The following is an 8,165-nucleotide window of genomic DNA, read 5'->3' as shown; positions in this document are numbered from 1 at the left end:
GCCTGCGCGGAGGCGGGGGCTCCCTGGGCTGCGGGCGGCGGGGTGCGGAACGGGGCACGGGGAGACCCCTCGGGTGCGTGCCTCGGCCTCCCCAGGGCTTGCGCCGCGGGGAGGGTGAGGAGGGAGTGCGGTGGGGGCGCTCCCTGTTTTCCTCTGCGGGAGCTGGTGGGCAGTGGGAGGGAGTCGAGGAGCGCTTTGGGTTTTGCAGGAGCGATGGCGGGCAGTGGGGGTTGGGCGAGGTGGGGGCACCTAGTGGTTTTTTTCAGAGGGAGCTAGAGCGGTTGTGGGGAGCGGGTGAAGAAGTGGGGGGGGGGCTCCCCTGGGCTTTCCATCAAGGATGGCGGCTACTGGGGAAGGAGGAGGGAACGCGACCTGCCTTGGTTCGGTCCACGGGGTTGGCGGGGATGGGAGGGAGTAGAGGTGAGGGGGCTCTCCTCGCTTTGCTTCGGCGGATGCTGAGGGTGGTGCGAGGAGTGGGGGTGGGGTGCCGAGAGAATGCTCCCCACCCCCCGCTGTGGTTACGCTCTCCAAGAGAGTAGCAGGGGTTTGGGGAATGGGGGTGGGGAGCGTGAGGGATTTCCGCTCTAAGTGTGGAACCTAGAGAATTGTCACCCAGGTTGAGCCTTAGAAGGTGGGTTTTCAAAATTGCAGGGTGTGACTTTTCTGTCTCAAAAGGCTTGAAATCCTACAAGGTGTGCAGCCTTGTGGGCTCTGGGAGACAGACTTCTGCTTTGGAAGTTTCTCTTCCAGTCCTCTGGCCTCTTAGGTTTTCAGGACTAGGTAGAGGTTTGAAAATCAGCAAGGCTAAAGGAAACACTGTGTGGTTCGTGTTTAGTGCTGTGTTATTTTCTGCTTGTGGGAATGTGTGAGTTTCTCAGGTTTGTTTTGATTGCCCCTTACAATAAAAATCCTGTACTGGGCAGACCCCTTGGGAAAAGGAAAGAACCAGGTCTGTTAATGGGATTCCAAGTTCGGTTTTGGAAATTCCTGAAGGGTAAGAGATACACCATTGTAGCACTTTGTGTGGGTTTCAAAAGAGGAGAAGTAGTAGGATAAACGTATATCGTTGCTGGAAATCCCTTGTACTATTTATTTAAATTATTCCGTTGGGACTATCCGAGTTCTCTTTGATTTGAATTTGGAATAGATCCAGTTTTCCTAATTGGAGCCATCATTTTGTAATTGCTTGTAATGCTTCTCTGGGTTATCAGATGTATGGCAAGCTTGCGGAACACCAGGAACAATTTTTTGTTATGTTGATTAAGGCAGTTTTATTGTAAATGTTATGTTCTTTGAAAATGTGAGCATTTGCAGAATAGCACAAGTTTAAATTATGTGTCCTTTGGAATTTTATAAAGCCTTGCATCCCGGCTTATCCCCAGAAACAAATCCATCCCATTCCTTACACTGAAAAAGCAAAGACTTCTGGAATGATAGCTTTGCCTGTGAAAACTCATATTTGCTTAAGAAGAATACATATTAACTAGGCATCAGCCTTTAATGTGGCAGGGCTATAATACTTTCTCACTTTAGTTCCATAAGGTTCCAATCTAGTCTTTACTTCTGTCTTTAAAAAATGCATATTTAACATTTTAAAGGGCACATGTAATCTTTGTGCAACAGGAAATTGGTCAGATGGTTGGGCCATGATTTGTGCAAAACCACCTCGCTAAGTACACAATCTAAGACTACCCTATATATTCTGTAATCGAATATGGTTCTTCAAATTCTAGGTTGCCATTCCCATATTGAATTTTTGGAGAAGGAAACTTTTTTCAAGCAAGTCTAGATTTTCAAGTGAAACTTTGAAGAGATTTTGTAAGATTTAAATGGGAAGAATTTCTCTTGTGTATTATCAGTGCATTGGAACCAATTTAATAGATGTTAAACTAAGAAATTACTTGAATAAGTACTGTGTTTACTGGAAATGTTCAAGTGGAATAGAGTTTGAGTCTGGAAGACTGATGAAAATGTAATTATTTACATGACCATATGTACCATGTCTAAAATTTTTTGATATGTTTTCTGCGTACACTTAGCAATGAAAAACAACATACTTTTACAATACAACCTAAGTGTGATTATTTTCCTCTGAGGGACAGAGTGCTGAAATAGGTAAAATCTTTTACACAGAGCAGCATGTTGGTGGGAGGTGGCCCTTAAGTTCCTCTTTAGGTAAAAGGAATGTCTTTTAGCTGCCTTGTTGAGAACCTGTTCCTCCTATGGGACAGGAGGGAAAGATGAAGAAATTTCAAAAGTTAACAAAAGTTGTGATGAATTTATTTTTCTGAATATTCCTAAAGATTTTTCCAATGGCCATTCAAAAGGTGATTTGTAAATGAAGCCTTTTGTGAGAAGTGCACCTTCACCTCTGAAGTTCGGACATTTAAAAAAATAGCTCTTTGTTGAAAGAACAGCAGCTAATCTCCTGAGACTCCTGATCCCTGTTTTCCTACTCTCCACCTCTCAGTTCCCTTCTTCTCCACATCCCTCCCTTTCTCCCCTCTGGTGCCAGTAATATTGGTTTTTATAACCTAGTGGGAGTTGAACAAATGTTCCTGCTTGCTTGAACTTTAGGCCTTATCTCTTTGGCTGCTTTCCCTAACTTTTGCGTACACATTTTTTTTCTCGGTTAATTGAACCGCCCAGTTGTTTGGATTTGGGTAAAAGGGAGTAGATTGTAATTATTTTCTCTTAAGAGATCTTTTCTTTCAGCTTCTGTTGGGCAAGAGCAGAGAAAGGTTCTCTTTGTCAGCAAAGTCCTTCATTAAACAGAGTATATGACTATTTATTCAACAAGCATTTACAGTTACCTCCTCTGTTGGAGGCTCTTGTGCTAGGTTCAGGGATACAAAGTGGGTAAGAAAGGACTCCTGCCTTTGTAGTGTGGTCGTTGAGATGAAAAATAGTGAATCTTTAGTGTATAGTCAAGAGCTACCTGGAGTCTTTGGACATTAACATAGTCACTGTATACATGCTGCAACCATGCACAGTGGAGTCAGTTCTTCCAGTGACTTATCCACTGCATAAATTTGGCTGCACCTTCCCAACTAAGATAAACTTCATTTTTGGTAATGCAGTCACCACTCTGTTTCCGTGGATTCTACCTACCAAGGTTGAAATATTCAGGGAAAAGTTGCATCGTTTTTGAACATTTACAAACCATATTTTGTTCTTGTTTTTCCCTACGCAATACAGTGTAGTAACTATTTACATAGTATTTGCATTGTTTTAACAATTATAAGTCATTTAGAAGTCACTTAACTATATAAGAGGATGTGTATGTTATATAAAAACAACATGCCAGGGGCTGGGGATTTAGCTCAGCGGCAAAGCGCCTGCCTGGCAAGCGCAAGGTCGTGAGTTCTGTTCCCGGTACCGGAGAAAAACCAAAAAAAAAAAAAAAACAAAAAAAACAACATGCCTTTATATCTAAGGTTCTTGAGCACCTGTGGATTTGGGTAACCACAGAGATTTCCTAAAATCAATCCTCCGTAATGTAATATGGTTTATAACTCACCTTAGAGTCTGTAGTCTCTTCTTCCTTTTAAAAATATTAATCAACACATAACTGTACATATTTATGGGGTACGGTGTGATAGTTTGGTACATGGATGCAATGTGTAAAGATACATTTTGTGTAAAGCAAGTGGACATAGCAGGTTTTTCGATGCTCAGATTCAGCTTTGAGTCACTCTAGAGTAGTGAGAAGTGCCTGGCCAGCATCTGTTCATGTAATTTAGAGCATCTTCTGATGGCAAATTGGGCTTCAGATTATTTTATGTGTGATCAGCTTTGAATTAGGGATAACAATGGATGATGGAGCCCAGAAGACTGAATAGTACTAACCAGACACTCAGGTAAACTTTAGACCTTCTGGAGGGCTAGCCCTGAGATCTTAGTGAATCCTGTGCTTGTGGATGGTGTTAGTTCAATCAAGGAGAGTTTGCCACATGGGTCGTTGGACAGTACAGATGTTTTGCCGCATGCACTTGCTGTTACCCAGTATAGTGGCCAGAGATGTATAATATAGCAGTATAGCGGCCAGAGATGCTGCTTAAACATTCTGGAATGTACAGGGCAGCCTGTACTATCAGTAATGCCCGTGATAATTTCCTCTACAAAATGTCGTAAAATGTAAAGAGAGTAGAGGACAGTAACGGTGCATTCATGTCACTGAATAGTTGGCCGAGCTCACTTGAGTAGTCTTAAAAGTTACTAGTTCTTGCACACCAACCTAAATAGAATAATTAACAGCTACCATTTATTGTACTCTGTGTTAGGTGCTTGTGTATTATATATTCTGTTCATTTTATAATGGAGGAACGAAGGTTAGAGAGGTAGTTAACTTGCCATAGGTCTCATAGCTGGTCAAGGTTGAAAGTAGAAATCAAAATTAAGATCATCTCGTTCCTCTGAAGTTCATGGTTTTGAGCACAACTTCCTACTCTCTCCCTTGAGGCATACACTATTCATAATCTTATTTAACGCAGTTAAAATTACTGCATGTCCTATATACCATTGAGCTTGCTTGAGAGTAATTAAAACCATGAATGTTAAATTTGATCATATTTGGAGTGTCAGCGGATAGGAGGAAAGGGGGAACCAACACAATCTGAACACGTACTACAGTCGCAGAAGTACACTAGTTGAATTTACACCCATTATCTAATTTGATGTTCACAGCACCTCTGCAGATGACTAGGATGTACGTTTTGCCGATGAGTGTGAGAAAGATTAGTGAAGTAACTTGCTTGGACTGTGCAATTTATAAGTTATAGAGTTGGGGTTTGAATTGGTGTCCCATGACTAAGCTACGGTCTTTGTTGCTTGCTGTATATGTTGATGATGAGTTGAGAAGCCTGGTTGAGGGAGGAGAGTTACTGGTCCTGAGTAAAAGTAATTTCAGAAGTAACTTAGTTCACAGCGGATTTTGCTGCATTCAGGTAGAGAATAGAGACGAATTTTTCTACTCAACCGATGAGAACTGAGTTCAAGATAGAATTTGTTCTCGAAGTCTACTGAAAATGACACTCTTACAATTTCGTTTTTCATTTTACCTGAATTTTTCAGGCGGAGCTTTGATAGCCGTGAACCTGGAAGTCACTTGTGTTTATATCCTCTCAGCAGTTTACCTCAACCTTCCTAGGGACTGTAGAACTCCATAATGATAGTATTTGGGTTTGTCCTCTTTGTACACAATCAAAACATTTGTGCTTGTTACGGATGTTGTTTTTATAATAAGCATCATCGAATTCATACTTGTGTTTTCCATATGGGGGTGTTTTGTTTTGACAGCTAAATATTTATTTTAACTTTTGATGTGTTTTGTTTTAGGGCATAAAAAGGAACATTTTTTAAAAAAACATCCCAATAACAATCATATTTTGTCTGGAAAGCAATTTTTGTGTGCGTGGGCAGAAAAAGGACCTTGTGTTTCATTTCATTTACTTTAAATTGGAAAGGAATTTTAACCATGATTCTCAAGGGCCAGGATGCTGGAAAAAAAGAACTGTTATTTAGATAAAATGCATGTTTTGATTTCCACATAGGACTGTGAGCCATAGTTTCTGATTATAATAATATCTTGATTCTGACTACAGTCAGTCGCTTGGATAATCAGCCACTTTGTGTGGATAGGCATGATGCTGCTGCTTGATTTTGTCCCCCTCCCCAATGATTTTATTTAATTTTTAAGGGTGCTGAGGATTCAGTCCAGGGCCTCGCACATGCTACGCAAGTGCTCTACCTCTGACCTATCTCCCAGCCTATCCCACTGATTTTAGAGTAGACTCCAGAGATGTGGGAAAATCTGTAAGAAAGCATAATCTTTTTGTAAAACCCGCTTTTTCTATTAAGTAGTCCTTATCATTGTGGGAGAATGTGGAAAGTAGAGAAAAGGCTCAAGAACTGAAATTAGTGACAATATTTTCAGTGTCTTTAAAATGCAGTAAATTTTAATGGTAGAGTCACTGCAAAGTCTTCCACTTGTATTAAGTTTTTTTTTTTAAACTACCAAAAGATTTCCTGAATGATTGCTGCATCTGTACATAGAGTTACAATCGTAATAGGAGTGAAATGGGAAAGCTGCCAGGGAGTTAGAAAACCATTAGGGCTTCCTCATGTCAGCTATCTAAAGAAATGATGGCTCTTTTAAATTTCTCCTCCTTCACCTTACTAATAGAATTTCAATGTTAGATGGGGCTATCACTACCCAGCCTTTCCTTCATTTTATAGGCAACACAACTGAGACTCAGTGAGATCAAGCTGCTGACCCAAAGTCATATAATATGTTAACATCAGAGATCCAATTTGAATTATTTTCCAGTGTGCATTTTTAGGTCTTTTCCATACACAGGTAAATTTATATTGCATAAATTAAAGACTTTACAGTCAAGAACTTTTTGGTTGCCTATCTCTGAAAAGAACAACTTTTAAGGTAGAAGTAAATATATTTACTATTCTAAAGGCTACCACAAGCCCAAGTATTTCTTAATTTTGGAAACTGATCAAAATATTTGTAAGCAGTACAGGAATTTTTCATATTACTTACTGAGTTAAATTAAACATTAGTGGTAAAGAACCTCTTGTGTGCATCTAGCCCTCAGTTTAATTTCCCCTGGCCTATTGGTCAAGTAGCAAAGCATATCAAGTATGTCTCTAAGTAGAAGAATAAAAAATTACTTGACAATTTTTAGACATAGTAGCCTGGAAGACCACAGTTAGAGCAATTGCTCTGTGAAAAATAGTTTTTCCTCTATGAAATGAGATGTCTGTTAAAATTATAGGAATGATAGCTGTTTCTAAACCTAGATCAAAAGTTAAATTATAGCAAATGCAAGGAGATAGCATCATTAAAATATAAGCACACAGATACTTGGACAAAATAAGTTCTTTAGCTTTTTTTTGAGTCATTACTTCATTTTACTATTTTACAATTTTAGCAAACAAGTCAAGGAGCAAATACGGTTTATTTCACTTTAATATATTAACTAATTTTTTTGTCAAATAAATGGGGAATCATTTTAAATAACCATCTCTTCACTTTGTGGCCAGTCTGGAAACAATCAAGAGCAAATCTTCGTGCATCTGGACGCGGGAGGCTGAAGCTCCTGCACCCAGGGACGACACGCTGAGGGGCCCGTGGCGGTGGTGGTCAGCACACTCTTAAGCTTTTCCTCCCTTTTCCCCCTGCCATTCTTCATTTCTTTCTTTAGCTGTGTGGGTCCCTTTCTCTGGCTTCCTTTGCCTATATCTGTTTTACTCTCAGGGTGACTCTTTTTTCAGCTCATCTGACAGCCCACATTCTTTTTTCCGGACTCTTGGGTGGACCCCGCTCTTTTGGGTGAATTCATCTGCTCCTGCATCTTCCTCTTTCCCCCACTTGCCAATGTTCCGGTTACTCTGTCTGGATTGGCCCAGGGCTGGTTCTCAGCTTTGGATGTAGAGGGGAGCTGATCTCCAGGGCAAGTGTCAAGTGAGAAGAGCTGGTGTCATTCTACACAGAAATGGCACTGAGAGGATAGGTTAAAGTACATACAGAGGTTGCATACTCTTAAATCTGTGCGTACAGAATTACAATATTTCTTCTTTTTACCCAGGGCCTCAGAAAATGCCAAACCTACATGAACTAATGAATATGGATACACATTGCCAATGGTTTAACGTGTGAATGAGTAAGAAAATTTTACCCTTTCTTAGGAATGTGTTTTTAAGTAGTATTCGCCCCTGTTCATCATTCTTTCCTGCTAATGAATGCATGCATTATCAGTAAGTGGCCATCTTTTCCTAGCTTCCTTTAGTACACTGTATTTCTCTTCTGAAAATGGATTTTTCCTCTGGATCTAAACATTTAAACTCATTTTTGAACTACTGTAGAAATAAAATCCAAAGAGAGGAGATACAAGTGAACTGTGATTTTTAATGCAGAGACTCCCAGAGAAAAGAACAATCAAAATAAATCTCCCTTGTCAGCGCTTTACTGTTTGTGGAATTTATATCTTATTTATCTATATAAAATGTTACAGGTATTTGAAGACATAGACTGTTCCATAGATGCTGTAATCACAATAATTTTTAATATCCACAAAATTTTAGATTGTACTAACGAAATAATAGCTGGAAATTCAGAGATTTTATTCATAAAATTGTTTGGATGAGGATGT

General features: G+C 39.9%; 1 protein-coding gene across 1 annotated transcript in view; it reads left to right on the top strand.

The window, feature by feature from the left end:
• Window positions 1-54: 54 nt before the first annotated feature.
• The window catches only part of Fhl1 (four and a half LIM domains 1), a 55,934-nt gene continuing 47,823 nt past the window's right edge, over window positions 55-8,165 (top strand). Inside the window, exon 1 of the mRNA XM_013504496.1 lies at window positions 55-73. The gene's annotated coding sequence lies outside the window, so the exon portion shown is untranslated. The remainder of the gene's footprint in view (window positions 74-8,165) is intronic.

Source organism: Chinchilla lanigera, unplaced genomic scaffold, assembly GCF_000276665.1.
Source record: "Chinchilla lanigera isolate Chin_1 unplaced genomic scaffold, ChiLan1.0 scaffold00088, whole genome shotgun sequence".
Taxonomy (NCBI): Eukaryota; Metazoa; Chordata; class Mammalia; order Rodentia; family Chinchillidae; genus Chinchilla; species Chinchilla lanigera.
The sequence above is the reverse complement of the archived record's forward strand: the minus strand, read 5'-3'. Positions and strand labels throughout refer to the sequence as shown.